Below are 22,297 nucleotides of genomic sequence, written 5' to 3'. Positions count from 1 at the left end.
CCTACTAGACTGTAAAATCAAGGACTGTAGGCTCTTAGGTGTTCTGCTCACCACTGTATGCTGAGGATCCAGGAGAGTGCCTGGCATATCATAGGTGCTGAGTGAATATTTGTTACATAAATGATTGATTGAAGGAAAAAACCAATATGCTCCCTGGTAAACATTTATTTTAACTTTGCATACTTCTAAAAGTATATTTCAGAGGTTCAGTGACTCATGCAAATAAATAGAAACAGGCACAGTTAAGGGGGAGGTCAAGACCACCAACAATAGGAGGCTGCAGTAGAAGGCACCTTTCTAACTTTCTGCAGATGGCCACAAAATGTTAATTATCCTTTCACCCAATGTCCTTATATTGCACCATACACCAGTTTTGTAACCCTTTATGTATTTGAAAGGTGTTATAAATGTCCCTTTTTTCCAACATGTGCTATGAATATACACTAAAGTACGTTAGCAAGAAAGTTACCTACTTGAAGTTATATCCACATTTAGTTTTCCAGCAATTCTAACTCTATCAAGGCATTGGGAGTCAGATCCAAATTCCTCCCCCACGCTGTGACATCTGGCACTGGCTTCACTGTCCTCATGTGCTCCCCACTTTCCCACTGCTGCTAGCCCATGCAGGTTCCTCCAGATCTTGCAACTTTGAACTTGCTGACCGGGGAAGCTCCCCTCCCAGCTTGTAGGTGGCCTTAGTTCTTCTGGTCACAACTGAAATGTCACCTCTGCTGTGAGACCTTCTGCGACTTACATAGTTGAGGGAGCAGCCTTCCTGCTATCCTTTGTCATGTGTGGCATCAGTCCTTACGATTCCCACAGTCACTATCACAGCCTGTAAATGGACTGTTACTCATGTCTCTCTCTGCCTGCTTCTCAGCCATTGCTCCCTCTGCTGGAACATGAACTCTGTGAGGACAGGGCGGCTTTTCTTGTGAACTTCAAATCCTCAGCATCTAACACAAGGCTGTTGTATAATAAATATTCATTTGGTAATGAAAACGTTTTTAGGTGGACATTTAATTCCATTACGAGAATTTAAAGGACAGGAGAATTAAAGTTAGTTTGTCGAAAGCAAAAGCAAAGGCAGGCTTTGACTTTTAATTGAGCAAGTTTTAGATGAATAGAGACATTTTATGAACTGAAAGCTGAGAGTATAGGATGAAAAAGCCCCCTGGTGTGGAGGGAGGGCAAACCGTGCTTCCCTGGGGGTGCCCCGGTGGCCCCATCGGTTAAGCATCTGACTCTTAATTTCGGCTCTGGTCATGATCTCAGGGTCGTGAGGTTGAGCCACGCGTTGGGCTTCACGCTGTGCACGGAGCTTGCTTAAAATTCTCTCTCCCTCTTTCTCTGCCCCTCCTCCTGCCTTTTTCTCTAAACAAACAAACAAACAAACAAATAAAAACTCAAACAAAACTGTGCTTCCCTATAGTGTTTAGCAGTATGTTGGGGACACCTGAAGCCACAGATAAACACGGTATGTGCTGAATTGTGTCCCTCCCCCAAACTGAAGCCCTAACCCCCAGTGTGATGGTATTTGGAGATGGGGTCTTCAGGAGGCAGTCAGGTTTGGATGAGGTCATGAGGGTGAGGCCCCAATGATGGGATTAGTGCCCTTGTAAGAAGATACACCAGAGAGCTTGTCTTCATTCTCTCCACCACATGAGGGTACAGCAAGGAAGTAGCCATCTGCAGGCAGGAGGAGGGCTCTAACCAGGACCCAACCATGCTGGCACCTTGATCTTAGACTAGCTTCCAGAACTATGAAGAGATAAATTTCCATTGCTGAAGCTGCCCAGTCTACAATATTCTGTGATGGTGGCCCAAACAGATTAATACATGTCTTCTTTCATTCTAAATTTACAGTGGTAATTTTACACCCTGGAAATTCGTTAAAGACAAGAAAGTATTTGCACACCAACTAAACTAGGACTCCACATGGCTCAGTCTGTGCTTGGTCAATCAAAAATATCAAATCATGTCTAAAGAAACAATGAAAAGCAATCAATATCTTTTTCCAGTCTCTCGAGGAAACCGCAAAAAGAAAAGCACAGTCTTATTCCATTGTAAAGACAGAAAAGGTGCCCTCTCTCTGGTCGCTCTCACTATCCTCCACAGGCAGTAGCTCTGCCACCATAACAAAATACCACAGTCTGGGCCACTTAACCAACAGAAATTTACGTTTTCACATTTCTGGAGGCTGGAAGTCCAAGATCAAGGTGCTGGCAGGTTTGGTTTCCTCTGAGGCCTCTCTCCTTGGTTTGCAGATGACTGCCCTGTTTCTGCCTCTTCTTGTGGTTGTCCCTCTGTGCACAAGTGTCTGGTATCTCTCTGTCTGTATTTTCATCTCCTCTTCATATAAGGACACAAATCATATTGGATTAGGGTCCATCTTAATGGCTTAGCATTAACTTAATCACCCCTTTAAAGACAACATCTTCAAATACAGTCACATTCTGAAGAACTGGGGGATAAGGCTTCAACATATGAATTTTGGGGGGAACACAATTTATCCCATTACAGCTATAAGGTATAAATATACTTTGTCAATGTGGTGATGTGTGAACATTTTTGGTATGTGAGGAAATTCATTGTTTTTAATGCAGAAGGCTCTATAGAAGTTCAATAACACCAGGGCGAAGTTAAGTCACATTCCAGGGAAATGGAAACCACTGTCTATGTGTGCTGCCTTTGGAAACTGTGGCAAGTGAAGCTCATTAATGTTCACTTTGGTCATGATTTAATGATGAGCCAATGATGCATTACCAGCTCATAAAAATCAACTCAGGAAGTTGAAATTGTAATGATATTTTGTGTGTGTGTGTGTGAGTTGACTGTTGTGAGCATGACTTGAGAGGGAAACTAATAATGCCTAATGGAGAAAAAACACCATTCTCTGAACCCAATTTAAAGAAGAGGAACAAGGGGCGCCTGGGTGGCTCAGTCTTTGGGCGTCTGCCTTCGGCTCAGGTCATGATCCCAGGGTCCTGGGATCGGACCCTGCATCGGGCTCCCTGCTCTGTGGGAGGCCTGCTTCTCCCTCTCCCACTCCCCCTGCTTGTGTTCCCTCTCTTGCTGTGTCTCCCTCTGTCAAATAAATAAATAAAATCTTAAAAGAAAAAAAAAAGAAGAGGAACAAGCCCAGTGTTTAAGGAGGAAATATTTTAGTCTACAGTATATTCTAAGGCCAGAGTGTTTAAAAGGGCTGTGGCCTCAATATGTCCAAGGATTGTTTGACACCATCTTTGTGAGAACCTATTGGATATGAAAAAAAGTCCTCAAGCTATTTTATTCCTATAGAGCGTAGAGTGCTATTTCACAGTGGTATCAGCTATTTTGGGTTGGATATTTTCTGCTGCTCCTTTCCTCTTTGAAAGCAAAAACTGGAACCCCAGGAGCTCAAATTGTTATGAAAAGCGGAGTGTCGCAGGTGTGGTGGCTGAGGTTGAATATGAACACGTCTTCCTTTGTTCCTTTGTCAGCAGGTTTGGACCAGAGTGAAGGCCAAGGTGTGGATAATAATGCAGTTCTGTCTCTCTTTATCTGATAATCTCACTTTCATGGGAAGATCTTTAATCTTGGAGTTCAGCATGCTTCAGTAATGTGATGAAAGAGACTAGGATGGAAGATGGTTGTGAGCACAGGATGCTCCTCTCGAGGCCAGAAAGTAGGAGCTTGAAGGGCGAAGCAGAAGCCCACAACTGAGGGCAGAGGTGACCACAAGCATCCTTGGATTTTCTTGAACCATGGAAGGTATAGTTTGAATTCTTGGCTATTTAAAGTGATGATTTCTCCAGGGGAGCCTGGGTGGCTCAGTTGGTTGAACGTCCCACTCTTGGTTTTGGCTTAGGTCATGATCTCATGGTGGTGAGATCGAGCCTGTCATCAGGCTCCATGCTCAGTGTGGAGTCTGCTTGAGATTCTCTCTCTCCCCCTTTCCCTCTGCCCTTCCTGCTCACGTTGTCTATCTCTCATTCTCTCTAAAATAAATAAATTAAAAAAAAAAAAGACGATGATTTCTCCAGACAAAAGTCTTGTAATCATTTAATATTGTTGAAAGTGATCTTTGGTTCTGGTAGGTGGTCTTTCCTTTTAAAACTAATAGTCACATTAGCCCAGTTATTGTGGGGATTTTAAAGTTACTTTAAGTTTTCTGTAATGATTTTATGATAAATAACTTTAGTAAAAGTAAAGGACTCTGAATAATAACACTCACATTCAAGGAATCTTCATAAGACCTATCCAACTCTATGAGTCTATGGCCCCAAGCTCCTCCTTCTTTCCACTGATACCTGATGGATCACCCTCTGTCTACAGCTTTAGTTATTATCCATGCATTATCTTTTCTCCTGACTTCTTGTTTCCTCAATCTCATTGAATCTAACCCTTGGAGTGTGGGATTGCTTAAATGGGATGATCTGTTTCCAGGGCATAATAAACACAGAAAGCCTGAGAGTTCACCTAGATGATGTTTAAGGCATCATCTAGTTCAAAGATTTCCATAATCCCGTGTCTCATCTCCATAACGCATGTACTTCTCCATTTTATCCCGCAGACAATATCGTTCTTTGATTCACTCTTCGACCAAAAGAGCTTCAGTGTTGTTTGACTATTTCTGGGCTTCTGTGTCTCTTATATTCTGCCAAATGCTGCCAGGGTGGTTTTCTATAGCATATTTCCTTGTTTTCCTTAGTTTTAAGGCAATGAAAGCTTTATAGCATTTCCAAAATAAGTAAGTCTCCAGTATCTGAGTAGGCAAAGCATTTGGCAAGTCCCAATATTTAAGAGACTTTGTGAAGTGTGTTCTAAATTCTTCCTTGTTTCTCTTTTCCCCCATACTAGGTGAGCAATGATCTTTCCCATCCTTTCATCATTTGTCTCTCTCCGTGGCCCCCTGAGGCTTGAGACCAGATCTTACGGAGGTAGTCTCTCTGAATGATAGCCTGTTCATTGCCAGAATTTCCCTGGGAGGGGCTGTATTCTCTTTACAATCCAAACAACCAAACCAGAATAAAATCTCTGCAATTTTTCTGGCCTCTAAACAGCCTGCCTTCCTTGGTTCACTTCCTGACACCTCCCCAGGCTGTTTGGGTTTCTGCAAACATCCTTATTGGCTTCAGGAAGGGTGGGGATGCAATTGTTTAGTTGTTCAAGGAGTTCTGAAGTCTCTCTCATCGGCCGGCAGTTCCTTAAGGGAAAAGGGCCAGAACAGGCACTCCAGAGGGAGTGAGGCAGGGAGCAGAATGAGGATAGAAGCCAAGATGAACCCTTGCACCAAAGTGCAGATCTGGAAAGGTTTGGTCAAAGCAATCGTGTTGCATCTCTAGCAGGCTTGTTCACGTACAGCCATTCCATGCAATAGCACAATCACACTCAAAGCGACCTGTGAACCACTCTGCTTGACCCTGTTTAGCTCAACTAACAATCTTGTAAAAGCCTCCCAGCCTGCCACAGGGACATCTCTTCAAGGGGAAATGGCCATGTCTTCCTCTACTAAAGGGTGGAGGCAGATCCTTGGCTTAGGTTACTCAGGGTGGCTTTGTGGGGGTCAAGAACTGGGCTGATATGAGAGCATCTCCTGTCATGGACAAGAGCGCGTGAATAAACCTGCAAAGAAAACAGGTCCCCCTTTTCTCTTTCTCTTCTTTTTTTCTTTCCTTTTTAAACCCAAGAGCAAGGAACAAAGACTAAATGGATTATCTTTCTGCTCTTTGTCCTCCCTCTGACAAGAACAGCTGTGATATTGTGAATGACAAAGAAGGAACAATTTGCAGAGACACTGAGCCAAATAATCAAAACTGAGTCTCTAATTTACACATGGAAAAATGCGTGACTTTGGGGCTGATTCTTGGAACAAATACAGACTTGCACCAGTAGTTGGAGATCTGTGCACCTTGGCATTTCCACCATGATTAATTCTGCCATTGCACAAATGCCACCATGCTGAAGCCTACCAGGCCTGTGCAGTTACTAGCCAGGCCTAAGTTCCTGGACAGCTGATATTTCAATTTTAAACCTTTCTTTATTGATAGTACATCTATAAACCACAAAGTAGATTACAAATCCATTAATATGTACTTTCCTACTTTTTCAATGTTACAGTGTATTTTGTAGTATGGTTTTATTATTATTATTTTTATTATTATGTTATGTTAATCACCATACATTACATCATTAGTTTTTGATGTAGTGTAGTATGGTTTTAATGTGTTACACCCATCACTAGGTACATATGATAATATTTAACAAAGCTTCTTCAGTATGTTTTCATGAGTTCATAGTGGGAGTGCCTTTAACATTCAGGAGTCCTAGGGACCTAAAAAGTAGCTTAGAGAATAGCTCAAAACTTACATGGTGGCACCAGCAGATTCTAACTATTTTTTTCTCCATCTTTAAGCTACTCTGAATTGGGTGCCACTGTTTATCAGGTTAGGATCTGGTTCAGTGGTTCCTATGACTTAACTCTGTGATCTCAGAGAAGTCTTTGTTTTTCAACCACTTGTATCTGAGGATGATATTCTTCAAATGGAAGTTGTCAGACAATTCTCCCAGGGGCCCCTCAAGCTCTCAACTTAATATGTAAGCTAGATACCTTCACTAATGTAAATCCTGGTTCCCCTGGACTAGGACTCCAGCTAAAGAGGGACGCTGAACAGTAGAGTACTTATGCTGTGCTGTGTTTCAGTGTTGGTCTCTTTTGTCTCCCCCAGTGGACCTAACCATCAGTTAAGGATGTGTGTGTGTGTGTGTGTGTGTGTGTGTATGCTTGCACATGTGTAAAAATGGCACCATGATGGTCCTTGTCTGTTGTTCATGAGTCAAAGTCTATGGTGAACTTGGTTGGATATCAAGCATACCAAGATGTCGATAAGTTCCCTGATCTTCAGAGTTATTTAGAAGCTCCAGATGGCACTGAGGAAGGGTCATTAAGAAATCTTGTCTAGTCCTTGGTGATAAGTAGGGCAATGAGAGAGTAAGCTCTGGGCTGGCTAAGTTTTATTTACTGTGAGGGAACTAGAACATACATAGCAGGGCCCTCAGGTCTAGGATTTGGGATGGTGAGGGAAACAAATGTCACAGAATCAAGTAGAATCTCTTGAGTAGATACACAATTCAGAGTTTGGGACCCTCTGATTTTAGTCATAATGACTGAGACCTTTTTGTAGGTGTGTTATCTCTTAGCTTCTCACCATAATTAATAATATAGCCTATTAAATGGAGTTCCAAGGCTAAGGGTGGTGTCCAATTTGCTGATATAAATATTTTAATATTGTGCTTGAATAAATCTCATCCTGCCCAGGCTCATAGCTTTGTTTTTGGTTAGAGTATTAATAAAAGGTGATGGTGACATCCAATTATGATTTCTGTTCTTGTCAAGTTTGGTTTGCAGTTTTCATTGTGTGTAGGTAATTATATTTTTCTTTAACATTTTGTTACCTTTTTTATTTTGATTGCCACTTTTTTTTTTTTAATTCAGAGGTGTTAGAGGACAAAAGAATCATTCCTATCTAGGTTAATTTAATAAGCACTTAAGAAAATCTTCTTCAACACAATATGGTAGAAAGAACCCAGGAAACAGTATTCTTGGCTTTAGGTCGCAACTCTGTCCCATGTGAGCTTTGGTAAATTACTTGATCTCACTGGCTCTCATTGTTTGTTTGTTTGTTTTATCTAGAAGCTGGGGATAAAACTGTGTGTCCACTCCCTCAAAAGTTGTGGTAGTCAAGTGAGATCTTTGCAATGCTTTGTGATAATGGTTGTGTTTTTGAGATTCACCCTTGCACCCATTACCTATAATAAAGATGACCACAAAGCATCAGTAGCATACAAGCTTAAGAGTTGATGTTCACAAGTCTGGGACATTTGGCTGGGGGCTCTACCAATCTTGGCTGGACCTGGGTGAGCAATTCTCATTTCTGCTTGAATTGCTTATGTGGGCGTCAGCTGGCTGTCAGCTGATCTAGGATGGCCTTGGAGGGGACAATTCTGGTGACTGCATGTCTCTCCTTCAGCAGGCTAGCTTAAACATGTTCTCATGATGAGGGTGAAGTACAAAAGCAGGGGTGGCTCTGATGGCTTAAGCAATTTCAGACAAATCTCTGCTTGTGTTCCATTTGCTACCATCCCATTGGCCAAAGCAAGCCCAGAGCCTTAATGAAAGGGCAGTGGGAAGCTACACTGTAGGGGTGTGGATTCAGGTGAAGAAAGGGCACATGTTTGTGATATGCCACAGTGCTAAATTAGGGAGAGTGGGCAGGGTCAGAACTGGAGTAAGATTATCCATGAATTGGTCATTGTTCAAGCTGGGCAAGAAGAGTGCATGAGAATTCATTATACTTTTCTGTCTACTTTTCCATAATAGAAAGGTAAATCAAAAAGGCCCAAGTTCCTCCATTTGGGAAGCCTAAAGCAGGTTTTCTTGAAACTTTTTCGTGGATCCATTATTCTCCAGTGTTGTTTTCTTGTTCTCATTAGGCTGAACCAGATCTTAATGTCATGATTCTTCTGCACAGGGAGCTGGCCTATGGGTGGGGAAGGCACAGATTTCTGAACATATTGGAATTTTTACTTTCTCTGTGTTTGACATTGCAGTTCTGCCCTCAATTACCAAGTTTTGATATAAGAATTCTTTCTACCCGTGCCTGCCTGCCTTTTCTTATGAAGCATATGACAGAAATATTGTGTCCTTTATGTGCCATATACCATATAGTTACTTAAACACGTTAATTATTTGAGCATATGACAATTTCAACCTGCTTGCGTGAGACATTCCTTCTTCTTTGTCTTCTTTCTCTCTCTTTTTTCTTTCTTTTCTTTCATGTACTCATTTAAAAAATATATTAAACTTAAACCAGGAGCAGGCACTGGGTTAGGTCTTGGTGATGAAAGGGGGAACAGAAAGTCAGATCTGCCTTCATCCAGGCTGTAGTTCATTATTTCAAGCTCAAATTCATCAGGCATGCAAAACTCTATTGTGGTTTAGATCCATCAGAATACTTTTGATTATGATATTAGATCCATCAGAACACATGATATTTAAATGGTAATCCCCCTTTCTAATGACAGAATGCCTGGGCAAAGTCTTCTGAAACTAAGCAGTCACCTTTTATAAATCCAAACCTTCAATCATTCTGTACTTCCAAATCTTTATATTTCAAGTCATAAGTCTAATTTTTTTTCCCTGAACATAATTTTTACAGTCAAATCTCTGCAAATAGCATATTTGGGCCACGTTGAACAATTCACATACAGTGAGGCAATTTACACTCAAAACTCAAGAGAGGTGGGCCTGGTTATGTTCATTTTCCAGCAGCACATGAAAATAACATACTATATTGCTTTATTAATGCAGTTTCACTCTGAATTGGTTTTACCTTTTCCATTTGCTTGGCCAGAAACTCTTCTTTGTGACATTTTTCTCTTTTTAGCATGGTGCGTTCACAACTAAGGCTCTCAGGTAGAGGAGGGATGGTCTATGTCAGAGCAAACACAACCTTATATTCAAGGTTGCCCTCTTAGTTCACTGCCAAACTTATGTCCTTAAGGCACCATCTTGGACTTCGGCAAACTTGAGAGAACAAGGTCTCGCATAGCCACACCCAGGGCAGTAGGTCCAGCTGGGCAAGAAGACGTTCATTCATCTTTGAAATGTAGCCAGGCCCCTGCTGATTCCAAAGGGCATCACATGAGAATAAAAGCCCCCTTTACAACAAACAAAGGTGTATTTCTGGTCTGTTTCCCACCAGGGTCCATTTGTAACTTCCAGTGGTTGCTAGGAAGATCAATGCACCTAAACTGGTTTTGCTTAATTGAGGAAACCCAGTCCACCCACTGTCAATTTCCAGGTAATGGGGAGTCTTTTCGCAATTTCTGTTTTAAATTGAATTTTATTTCTGGTAGTTTATGAAGAATTCAGTCTTTATGATCCCCTTAGGAGCAGATTCTGTTTTGTACCAGGGTTATTTCCAAGAAGAGAGACAGTTCGGGCTGGAGCCTGTGTGCCCTCCAGCTGGCTTCTTCTATAGTCTCCTTGTGGAGAAAAAAACCCACTGCAAACAAATGCAGGAGGGCTGGTGAGGGTGATGCTATACATATGCATTAAAGTGTAAGGGCAATAGGTCTTCCCAGCTGTTCACTAAATGCTTCCGCTCCGGGCACCACGGGTGAGCTTGTTAACCTTTCACCTCTGCAGAGGGGGATTGGCAAGGGTGAACTGGCTGGTGTTCTTTTGAATCTACTGCTATTTGTGGTATCAATATGCTCATGATGGGCCCAGATGGTGATAAAGGATTTTAGTCATGAGCATCTTTGAGCAGGATTCATGTGCCATATTGCAAAGTAAAGGAGCAACATTGTGGTTTAGTTTGTCTCGTTTATAGAATGGGCTTTGGATGGTGGAGGTTTGGATTTGAATCTGGGCTTTGGAACTTTCCAGTGATGTGACTGCTGTCAGGTTATTAACTACTGAGTCTCATCTTCCTTGTCTGCAGAATGTGAATGACATTTTATATCCCTACCTCTGGGAGTGTTTGAGGATTAATTAAATACCACTTGTAAAGTGGAGAGCATAATGTTTTAACAAAGGTCAACTTTTACAAATACTGATGATGAGGATGAGGAGGAGGAGGAGGGGGATGAGTATGAGGGCAATGAGCATGATGAGAGATGCTTTCCAAAGTCATGTGACCTGGGGAAGCAGCCCCAAAAAGATGAATTAAACGCCACCAGGCATCCATGTATCTCATTTGTTTTCAACTCTCCAGATCTTTATCCATGGAGGGCGAGCTTCCATATCTGTGCCTCTTTTATGAGGTACCAGTGACCTCCTCCTGGTCTCTTCTTTGATCCAAGTCAAGCAGGCTGTTGACACAGCGGTTGATGTAGCATTTCTAACCCCCTCTCTGTGCGGAGTATTTTCTCCATTGCTCTCTTTTGATATTCTTTTTGAATTGACTCTCCAATGGGGTCTCATCCTTGAGACTGAAACTCCACCCAAGCCCGTGGGTGATTGCGTTCTGCTTGCCTGTTGAGACTGTGGCAGGTGTCTGCCGCTCTCCCTAGGTGGTTGCTCCCACTGATAATAATATGGTGTTGGCTCAGAGCAGGGGTCTGAATCCCCAGTCTGCAAGCTAAATCTCAACTGCTGCCTGTTTCTATAAACCAAGTTGATCAGAACGGCCGGCCCATTTGCTTACATGTTGGGGATGGCTGCTTCCTCCTCCAACAAAGAATCAAGTCATTACACAGACCTGTGGCCCACAAAGCCAACCTTATTAACTCTCTGGGCCTTTACAGGTAAAGTTTACTGACTCCTGGTTTAGAAAGTGGGAAGGGGTGGACTTTCGGTCACAGCTCCATTATTCAGCATGGGACGTGGGCAAGGTCTCTTTGCGGAAGTAAGAACTTCCTTCCCTCAACCTCCCAAATTTTCAAGTTAGGTGGTAGAATTATTGTTTATTTTTTTCCCCAGAATGAAATGTTGAAAAATAAGCATTCTCAGAACAGCATTTTACCAGAAGGTTTAGATCAATATTTTTTCAGAAGCTTTGGTGACACCCCGTTCTCAAGTAGTTTTGCTAACTCTACTGAGCCATGAGGGGGGAGGTCATACAAGCTACTTGAAGAATCAGGTCCCCGGCTACCAGGTCCAGGTCTCCCTGGAACCACACGATGCAGCTGCGTGGAAGTGACAGAACAGCAGCAGAGCAGCATGAAGAGTTGGGTACAATCACGTGCAGACGGCGATCCGTGAGACCGCACACAGAATGTAAGTGAGGGGGAAAAGGATCGAAAGAGAACACGTTTAAATGTAGAGAGAAACCCGTTGGAACACGGCAAGAAATCTCAGAATCTTTCATATAATAATTTCTGGGTGTCCCTTAGACCCTACAAAAGAGTAGGACACAAAGGAGGGAGGAGAATGGGGGATGGCAGGGCTATGGGGAGCAGGGCTGCCTGGCATGAAGCAGGGGAGCAATGCATGGCTGGACAGGACAGGACAGGACGAGAGGTGTTTGTGTAAGGACAGACAGACGAGCAAACACTGTTATCTAGTCTCTCCTGTTCTAAGGAAACTTCTGGAATGGAATAACAGTCAGCCAGAGCCAGAAACCCCTCCCCAGGCTGAGGAGCCAGGGTGTGTGGCCAGCGAAGAATAATGGGCCACGGGGAGGTGCCAGTAGAAGAAATGTCTAAATGCTAGTTTTGTGGGCGGAAGAGTGAACGTTTGGGAAGAGTGAGATGATTCTGTTTAACGGAGGAGTTAGAAGTAAGCAGGGCTGCTGTATTGCAAGACGAGGATATAAAAATAGCTAACGCGAGACCTCAGTTTCTCTCCACGAGGCAGCTGTATGAGTCCGTGGGAAAGCCCGCATCGTGGGTGAAGGGAATGGGTCTCAGGTTCCATCTGTCACTATCTCTGTGAATATGACAGTCAATTTCCCACAGGCTCAGCTTTCTCATCTATAACATTGGGTCGGGTGGGATGGGGCAGAGACTTGACTAAATCTAGGGATGCTTCTACCTCCAAAAATGCTACTGCTTTATGTCTGTCTGTATCATATCCGCATTTCACTGTTGGTGGTTCAAGCCTCTCATTCTCAATAATCTATCTATCATCTATCTATCTATCTATCTATCTATCTATCTATCTATCTATCTATCTATCATCTATCTATCCATCTATCATCTCTCTCCTATCATTTCTCTCTCTTATCTATCCGTTCTCTGCCGTCTATCTTAAAAAAATGCTGCCATTGTTTGTTTTGTCTTCACAGGAATAAAATGCATTTTTTCCCCATAATTTAAACATGTCTGTTGCTCTTAAGAGTTTGAATCACTCCACACAGCTTGGTAGTTGGGAAAGTTCTGATTGGATGAGTTCTGGTTTTTACTTCATTGTACAGAGTAAATACAATAAGCAGGGGGAATAATCTAGCAAGTCACAAATAAAAAGCAATAAAACTTTAGGCATGTGTGTGTTTTTTTAAGATTTTATTTATTTATTTGGCAGAGAGAGGGCGAGCACAAGTAGGGGGAGCAGCAGAGGGAGAGGGAGAAGCAGACTCCCCGCTCAGTAGAGAGCCTGATGTGGGGCTCGATCCCAGGACCCCGGGATCATGACCTGAGCCGAAGGCAGACGCTTAACGACTGAGCCACCCAGTCGCCCCTTTAGGTATGTTTTTAAAAAATTATGCTTTGAAAGTCACAGAATGTACGCCTTCTGGTAAAGCTGCTCTGGGGAGAGGTGGGAAGGCAGACCCAAGGCAAGAAGAGAAATCTGCCATTTCTAAAGTGCTTAGCACCACATCCACATTAGCTCCTTAATTCTTGTGCTCTGTGGCTCTACCCCCCTGGAAAGAGGTGAGTTCTCTCCCCGGGAAGCTAATGGGCTTGCTCGGGGAAGGGGTGAAGGTGAAATTTGGATGCAGGCAGGTAGTCCCCACAGGGTCTGCTCTGAATTCCTGTGCCCCCCTGCCCCCGCATTTCATCATGGTGAAGCACTGATTTAAGTGCAGTTCAGCCCTCAGCTTTGTGCTGGGTGGTGTGGCAAATACGACACGCTCGGCAGTCTCCAGCCGCACATGCGTATTCCTGCTCTACCAGAAGGGTGAAGTTGGACATCTTACTCAATTTTATTTTCCTATTTGTTAAATGCAGACACAAATATGCCTCTCAGGGGATCACCGTATGGATTAAAGAAGTTACACTTGTCCATGATCTCGCACACCACAGGTATACCCAGGTAGTAATATGCATCTTCTCTTCTCTTCATTTAGCGTCCAGAGTGTGCGGTGTTTTGTTAGGGAATGTGCTGGGAACAAAAGAAGGCTAGGGGCTGGTATCGGCGAGTTTACAGTTCAGTTGACAAGAGGAGAGAACAAAATCATGCATCCTGACACTCTCCATTTGTCTATGCTTCCGGACTCCAAGGAGATACCAAGTGGACCAGTAGAGAAGGGACATTTGTCAGAGGGATTCTGTTTGGATTTGAGCTTTGAAGATGAACACGGCTGTGCATTAGGAGGAAGGAGGTACAGGGCAGTTCACACGAGGGAAGAGCACGAGGCATGTACATGTGAGAACAGACTTGAGATAACAAAAGGACTCATGAAGTGGAGTCGTTTTCAGGTTTAATAGGGTGTATGTTGGTGAGAAGTTGTCTGATGATACGTCGCAGGATGAAGCTTGACGGGAAATGCTAGGAGGTCTGTGTGGCAATTCCTGATGGAGGTTACAAGAATGTGGCAAAACACAGACCTGAGAGGCAGAGCCAAACGTGACACAGAGCCGAAGGTTTACAGCTGATCTCATGGGGTATGGTGGGAGGGGAAGTAGAGGGACCGACTGCCCCAGGGTTGTGACTGAGTGTGACCAGGAGGGTGACAAGAAGGTTGGTGATCCCTGGTGGTGTGGAGGGGAAAGTTTGACCTGCTTCTGTTAATTAACTTTGAAAGTCCTTCAATGGTGCTTCAAATGTCACTCAAAAGGCTAGTCTTTCCCATCTTTCAATTAGTTCCTGAGGGTCCTGAGAACATATTTCAGAATATGATACAGTGTCAGGGAGGGTGAAACAATCTTCTAAAATAAGGTTTCTAAGTACCTTGAAGCACCAGAATGTGCTGTTCTTTGTCAGCTCTCCCGGAATAACTGGAAACATTCTGCTTAAAGGTATATATGTTTGTTTTCTATTGCTACTAACACATTACTCTGTATTTTAGCCCGTGGGAATGCTCATGTATTCTACCAGTTTCTGCGGCTCAGGAATCCGGGAGTCTCAGGATGTTTCCATCAATGTGACAGCCAGGGCTATCACCACCTCAGGCTTCCACCCAGGGAGGACCCGCTTCCAACCTTACTCAGGTGGACCTCCCCGCGGGGCCGCCTCCCAATATAGCTGTGGCTTCCCCGTGCGTGAGCCACCTGACAGAGGGCAAGGGGAAGCAGCTGAGATGGAAGCCACAGTCTCTGATCTCAGAAGAGACATCTGATGGCTTCTGCCATGTTCTGTTTGTTAGAAGCGAGCGAGCAGTTTCGGTCCACATCCAGCAGGACGGTGTAACCCAAGGGCATGGGCACCAGAGGTGGGGACACCTGGGGCCATCTGTGTCCAGTGTGAGGGCTTCTGTCTTGTGCTTCCAAGCAGGGCTTGAAGCTGGTCTATTTCATTATCAACATTCAAGCCTCCCCCGACAACCATGTATTAAGGTCCTACTGTGTGCAAAACCCGAGTAAATCAGAGTCCCTCCCCACATCGCTGCCTTGGAAATGTGAGTTACCATTTGAGGGTCAGATCGAAGCCTGCTTCTCCCTCTCCCACTCCCCCTGCTTGTGTTCCCTCTCTTGCTGTGTCTCTCTCTGTCAAATAAATAGATAAAATAAAAAAGAAGTGGTAAAAACAACAACAACAACAAAAAACTGCCAGTTATTTAAAAAATAAATGCAAAACATTACCTTACAGGCTTTCACATGTAGGGGGTAGAAAACAGTTCTTAGGATTTTACATAAAGAGGGATGATGTCCTTGTAGATAGTTCCTGAAGCTACTATTAGCAAGAGGATGTTTTTTACTTTTCTTCCAGAAACTGTGAACAAAAGATGTTGAATCACAAGAATCTGTGCCATTTGCATATGTTATACTTGCTCTTTCAAAAATAATCAGTAGTTCATATATGGAGTGGGCCCCTAACGTGGTTCCTAAAGTCCTAAACTAAGTAGATGTTGGTAAGAATCCTTTTCATCAAATCATGTACTCCTGTTAGTTTTAGAAATGATTCTAAGAACCTTCAGAACATCTTGTCTTTCTGTTGCACACATTTACATTTGTTTTGCTTCAACTTCAAGCACATTCATGTATTTTAGTGACTCTTTCAAATGTCTTGGGATTTTTTTTTTTTTTTTACTGAAAAAGGCATTTGAACAGAGGGAGTCTTCTTTACATTGGTTTAACCTTTAAGAGGTTTAGAGATTGAGTAATATTCTAAAAATAATATTTTGTAAGTGTCTGAAAAAAATCACGTGCATGCAAAGGAAAAAAATACTTATTACTACACGGGTCTCATCAAACTAAACTTGAGTCAAAATAGTGTTTCCAATTTATACAGGCTCCTCGAAGAGCCTCATTTTGCTTACCATGCATCCTTCTCAGGTGAGATGCCTTTCCATTATTAACTACTGGATAAATTGAATAAATTTCCCTCAGCGAAGGTCACCCTTAATTATCAGGGCTTGCCTAATCAGGAACCTCTCTCTCCCTTTGTGTTGAAGTAGCTGTTTGTCCAAAAACACTTGCATAATATCCTTTGCATTGCTCTTTTCCCACCTGAGGTAATCAATCACCCTGTTTGCTTTTTAAATGGGAGTGTTTGTAACTTCTAGCGATTCAACCACTATGGGAATACTAAGATAGGAGAACGTTTGAAAATATTTGAAAATGTTTGCAAAGCCCTTCCAGATCCTTAAATAAAGACCTATTTTGTTAAGAGCGTGGTGTTTTCTTGCCTCATTTTAATCTTTTTACATTAATGAGAAATCGATTTCACATAGTCTATTTGAACATGAGTGTATTTCCCCTCTCTCAGAGTTGCACACTAAGGAAGCAGAGAGCCTAGTGTGTGTTCCCACCATGTCAGAGAAAGCTTTGTTTTAAACACACGGGGGAATTCTGCCGAGGGCCCACTGGGCTCGGTAAGGACAGCTGCAAGTAAGTCGATAGCTTTGGGCCAGGCCTCAGATCCACGGCTGGCCCTGGGCTGGCAGCTGACCTGGGCATCAGTCTGTAATAACAGCCCGACTCCAGCAATGCTGGTCCCGACTCTGGAAAATCCTGGGCAGACGGGACAAATGCTTTAGGGAACAACTGGTTTGAAAGAATAGACTGTTTTAAACTCCCAGCTGTGAGGGCCATTTGTGAGAAAGACTCTATGCTAGGGTGAGGGTCAGAAACAGCTGTTGCCTGGGGTTTAGATTTCAAACCAAAGTAAATTGCTGGCTCCCGGACAGGATTTTGATCATATATGGATTTGTTGAAATTCAGCTGTTTACTTCTATAGGGTATGGTTCAGTCCACAGGTCTCCTGTCATTTCAGGCTTTACCAGCCTGAAGGCAGAGCCCACCCAATAATCCTTTAGTCCCATGTGCGGTACTGAAAGCCTAGCTTTCATAGCCAGGTGGGTCACAGCCATTGCACCTGTGCAGCACCTAATATTCGCTAAGTTCTAACTATGTGCTTGTTAAGTGAAAGAATAATTTTCTAAGTTAGAAAACTTTTTTAGAAGATCTGTGTGGGGTGGGAGGGGTACTTCCCTACATCAGACGATGGAGTCAGGAAGATGTTGTTTCCTTTCCTTTAAGAGATCACATAATGGCAAAAAGGAGAACAAGGAAAACACAACCTTGGTTAAACTGTGAGATATGACTAACCTAAACCACAATATATAAAAGAGAGCATTGAAGGTCAAAGATGGATTCCAGAATATGCGAAGCAAGGAGACCATAAGTGCAGATTGCTGGCACAGCATGCTTTTCCAAGGCATAAGGAGCACTTGGAGAGGTGAATCGAAGTTGTATGTCAGGGGAAAAGGAGTTTCCCCAAATTATTTGCATAAAAGAAAATCAAGGAAGATGAGAATCAAGAAGTGGTTTGTTTTAGATCTCAGTTGTGTGGAGAGGACCAAAAGCTAAAAAAAACTCATGATGTGTTATAAAGAGAATTCCAATCAGCCTGTAAGAGAGCCCTGCCTCATGACTCTTCTAATAATGAATTGGTCTGGGGGTGGGGGCATCAGTGGATTAGAATACAACATATTCTGTGTAAAAATGTTACAAGAAAAAAGGATAAAGGCAAAAGGAAAAACAAATGGCCGATAAAAAACGAAATGTCACAAAGCAGATTAAAACTGCTACTGGGGCCCCTGGGTAGCTCAGTCTGTTAAGCGTCTGCCTTTGGCTCATGTCATTATCTCAGGGTCCTGGGATCGAGCCCCACTTCGGGCTCTCTGCTCAGCGGGAAGTCTGCTTCTCCCTCTCTCTCTGCCCCACCCCCCCGCTTGTGCTCTCTCTCTCCCAAATAAATAAATAAAATCTTCAAAAAAATAAAAAAAATAAAAAATAAAGTAAAATTGTGACCAAAAATGTCCATGGATTTAAGAATAAAAGAAAAAACAAGGATGAAATAATCTAAGCAATAACCTCTATAAAACTAGAGCAGAGAGCAGAGATATGAGAGCTGAGGGCAGAAATGGTGACATGAAAGAAGATGAACATGCATTGTGAGAGCTATAGGAAAGAAATGAAAAGAAAAATAAAACCATCATCATAATGAATATTTTATTGGAAGCAGCACAAAGGAGAATACACAATGCTAAAGAACACAATAAGAGATAAGAAAGATAGGATTGGAAGACACATGATATTCAACATATGAATAATTGGGGTCCCTAAAAGATTAAGCCAAAATAATATAATAGAAAAAATATTTAAGGATACAAGACAAGAAGATATTCCACAAATAAAAGAAAATTAAAATCTACAGATTGAAAGGACAAGTGGAATTCCAGGAGAAATTGACACAAATTGATATACTAGAGATATCCTAGTAAGTTTATTGGATTAAAAAAAAGGAAATAAGTTTTTGGCAAAAATTCTTAAGCAAAATTTCCTCTAAGAATAAAGCGTTCATACTGGTCTTGGACTTCATAGCAACATTCAGTTCCACATAGGGAAGAATGCATTCAAGAGACATTGGCAAAATGAAGAAAACAAACAAACAAAATGTCTAAAGTAAAAGAATAAGTAAATTGCTAGCAAATGCAGACAGAAATAAATCCAGAGGTCATGATTTTATATCAGACTTTAAACAACATTAAACAAGATAAATGTAGGCAGGTGAAAGAGTAGAGAGTGCAGACGACAATGAAGGTGTCACAGAACGCCTATACCGAAGAAAATAGCAATAATAGTTTTAAAAGTTAAACAAATATTCGCTGTGGGTTTTTCATAGATGGATTTTATGAACTTGAGGAATGTTCCCTCTATCCCTATACTCTGAAGAGTTTTAATCAGGAAAGGATGCTGTATTTTGTCAAATGCTTTTTCTGCATCAATTGAGAGGACCATATGGTTCTTCTCCCTCCTCTTATTAATGTGTTCTATCACATTGATTGATTTGCGAATGTTGAGCCACCCTTGCATCCCGGGGATAAATCCCACTTGGTCGTGGTGGATGATCCTTTTAATGTATTGTTGGATCCTAGTAGCTAGGATTTTGTTGAGGATTTTGGAATCCATGTTCATCAGGGATATCGGTCTGAAATTCTCCTTTTTGATGGGGTCTTTGCCTGGTTTGGGGATTAAGGTAATGCTGGCCTCATAGAATGAGTTTGGAAGTTTTCCTTCTGTTTCTATTTTTTGAAACAGCTTCAGTAGAATAGGTATTATTTCTTCTTTGAATGTTTGGTAGAATTCCCCAGGGAATCCATCAGGCCCTGGACTCCTGTTTTTTGGGAGGTTTTTGATCACTGCTTCAATCTCGTTACTGGTTATTGGCCTATTCGGGTTGTCAATTTCTTCCTGTTTCAGTCTTGGCAGCTTATAGGTTTCCAGGAAGGCCTCCATTTCATCCAGATTGCTCAGTTTATTGGCATATAGTTGTTGATAATAATTTCTAATAATTGTTTCTATTTCCTTGGTGTTAGTCGTGATCTCTCCCCTTTCATTCATAATTTTATTAATTTGGGTCCTTTCTCTTTTCTTTTGGATAAGTCTGGCCAGTGGTTTATCGATCTTACTAATTCTTTCAAAGACCCAACTTCTAGTTTCGTTGATCTGATCTACTGTGTTTCTGGTTTCTAATTCATTGATTTCTGCTCCAATTTTAATTATTTCTCTTCTAATGCATGGCTTAGGCATCGTTTGTTGCTTTTTCTCTAGTTCTTTAAGGTGTAGAGTTAGTTGGTGAATTTGGGATTTTTCTATTTTTTTGAGCGAGGCTTGGATGGCTATGTATTTCCCCCTTAGGACCGCCTTTGCAGTATCCCATAGGTTTTGGACCGATGTGTTTTTGTTCTCATTGATTTCCATGAATTGTTTAAGTTCTTCTTTGTTTTCCTGGTTGACCCAAACATTCTTGAGCAGAGTGGTCTTTAGCTTCCAAGTGTTTGAATTTCTGCCAAATTTTTTCTTGTGATTGAGTTCCAGTTTTAGAGCATTGTGGTCTGAGAATATGCAGGGAATAATCTCAATCTTTTGGTATTGGTTGAGACCTGATTTGTGGAGAAAGGGGAACCCTCTTACACTGTTGGTGGGAATGCACGTTGGTACAGCCACTTTGGAAAACAGTGTGGAGGTTCCTCAAAAATTTAAAAATAGAGCTACCCTATGACCCAGCAATTGCACTCCTAGGTATTTACCCCAAAGACACAGATGTAGTGAAAAGAAGGGCTATATGCACCCCAATGTTCATAGCAGCAATGTCTGCAATAGCCAAGCTGTGGAAAGAGCCGAGATGCCCTTCAACAGATGAATGGATAAAGAAGATGTGGTCCATATATACAATGGAATATTACCCAGCCATCAGAAAGAATGAATACCCAACTTTTACATTAACATGGATGGGACTGGAAGAGATTATGCTAAGTGAAATAAATCAAGCAGAGAAAGTCAATTATCATATGGTTTAACTTATTTGTGGAACATAAGGAATAGCATGGAGGACATTAGGAGAAGGAAGGGAAAATGGGGGGAGGGGAATTGGAGGGAGAGATGAACCATGAGAGACTATGGACTCTGAGAAACAAACAGGGTTTTAGAGGGGAGGGGGGAGGGGGGATGGGTTAGCCCAGTGGTGGGTGTTAAGGAGGGCACGTACTGCATGGAGCACTGGGTGTTATACGAAAACAATGGATCGTGGATCACCACATCAAAAACCAATGATGTATTGTATGGCGACTAACATAACATAATAAAATTAAAAAAAAAATAAATAAAAAGTAAAAGTTAAACAAATAAACACACATGTAAACAGAAATACTAAGGGAAACAGACAAACTTATGGGTAAAAGGATACTTTGAGTCATTCCCATAGTTCTTCACAGTCAGGCAGACAAAAAGTAACATTTAATAAGGGATATCTAATTGAAATCAATCAATATTATGTCCATAAAATAGAATATATCTTTTCTGATATCATTAAAATTTTCACAAAATATCACCAAAAACAAACAACCCCCCCCCTCCCCGCCACACACACTAATTTCCAAAGAGTAGAATTGTATACATAATATATTCTGATCATATTGAGACAAACCAGATATTAACAAAGAGAAATCACTATCATCTGTAAAGGAAGAATAAAACAGTATTAAAAACCACGATGATAATGACAAAATATATTCTTTGTAAGCAGCTGTTGAAGAAAAGAAAAAAATAAATATGGAAACTGGAGGATATCTGAAAAATAAGGAAAATAAATGCCACACAGAAATTATGGAACAAGAAACTGCAGACTTGAGTAATATTCATAGTCTTAAATATGTGCAGTAACATCAAAGGAAGATGAATATAGTACATGGTGAATGCAACTGGAGAAGTAGAAAAATAATAATAAAATAAGCTAAAGAAAGGAGTTAATAACAACAGATATGGTTGCATATTATACAAAAACTATAGAAGAGATAAATAAATTTAAAATGAAAATAAAATTATTATTTTTTTATATTTATAAAAATGAATATTTCTTCAAAATAAAAAGGAAGCAAAAATATAGATACGTTGTTGGCAAATCCAGTTAAGATAAACAGCAAGAAAGCACAAATGCATAAAATAATAGGTAATAATTATAAGTAAGCAGAAATTAAAGAATCATAACAAGTTACTTTCCTTATTTCTGCATAAATAATTTCAGACCCTAAAGCAGATGATTTACCAAAACTGACCCTCCAAAAGGGAAACATTTAAAGAGATCAGTTGTTGCATGTGAAATACAAAAAGTTTTCAAAGGCTACTTTTTGAAAAAAAGAATCAGGCCCAGATTATTTGATAAGGAAATTCTACCAAACACTTCAGAAATATAAAATTCCAACATTACAAAGGTATTCTAGAGTACATAAAAAAGAAAAAAAATGAGCAGCTTCTAAATTCTTTCTGTGTATTTGGCATTATCTTGTCAACCGTAACACAAATAGGATACCAGAGAAAGCCACAGAGACAATCATCCTCATAGATGAGCAATATTACAAATACAATCCAGGAGCATCATAAAATAATAAAATAAATAAAATGGACTTATTTCAGGAATTCA

The sequence above is a fragment of the Halichoerus grypus genome, chromosome 9 (genome assembly GCF_964656455.1).
Source record: "Halichoerus grypus chromosome 9, mHalGry1.hap1.1, whole genome shotgun sequence".
Lineage (NCBI taxonomy): Eukaryota > Metazoa > Chordata > Mammalia > Carnivora > Phocidae > Halichoerus > Halichoerus grypus.
This window is presented reverse-complemented; position numbering follows the sequence as displayed.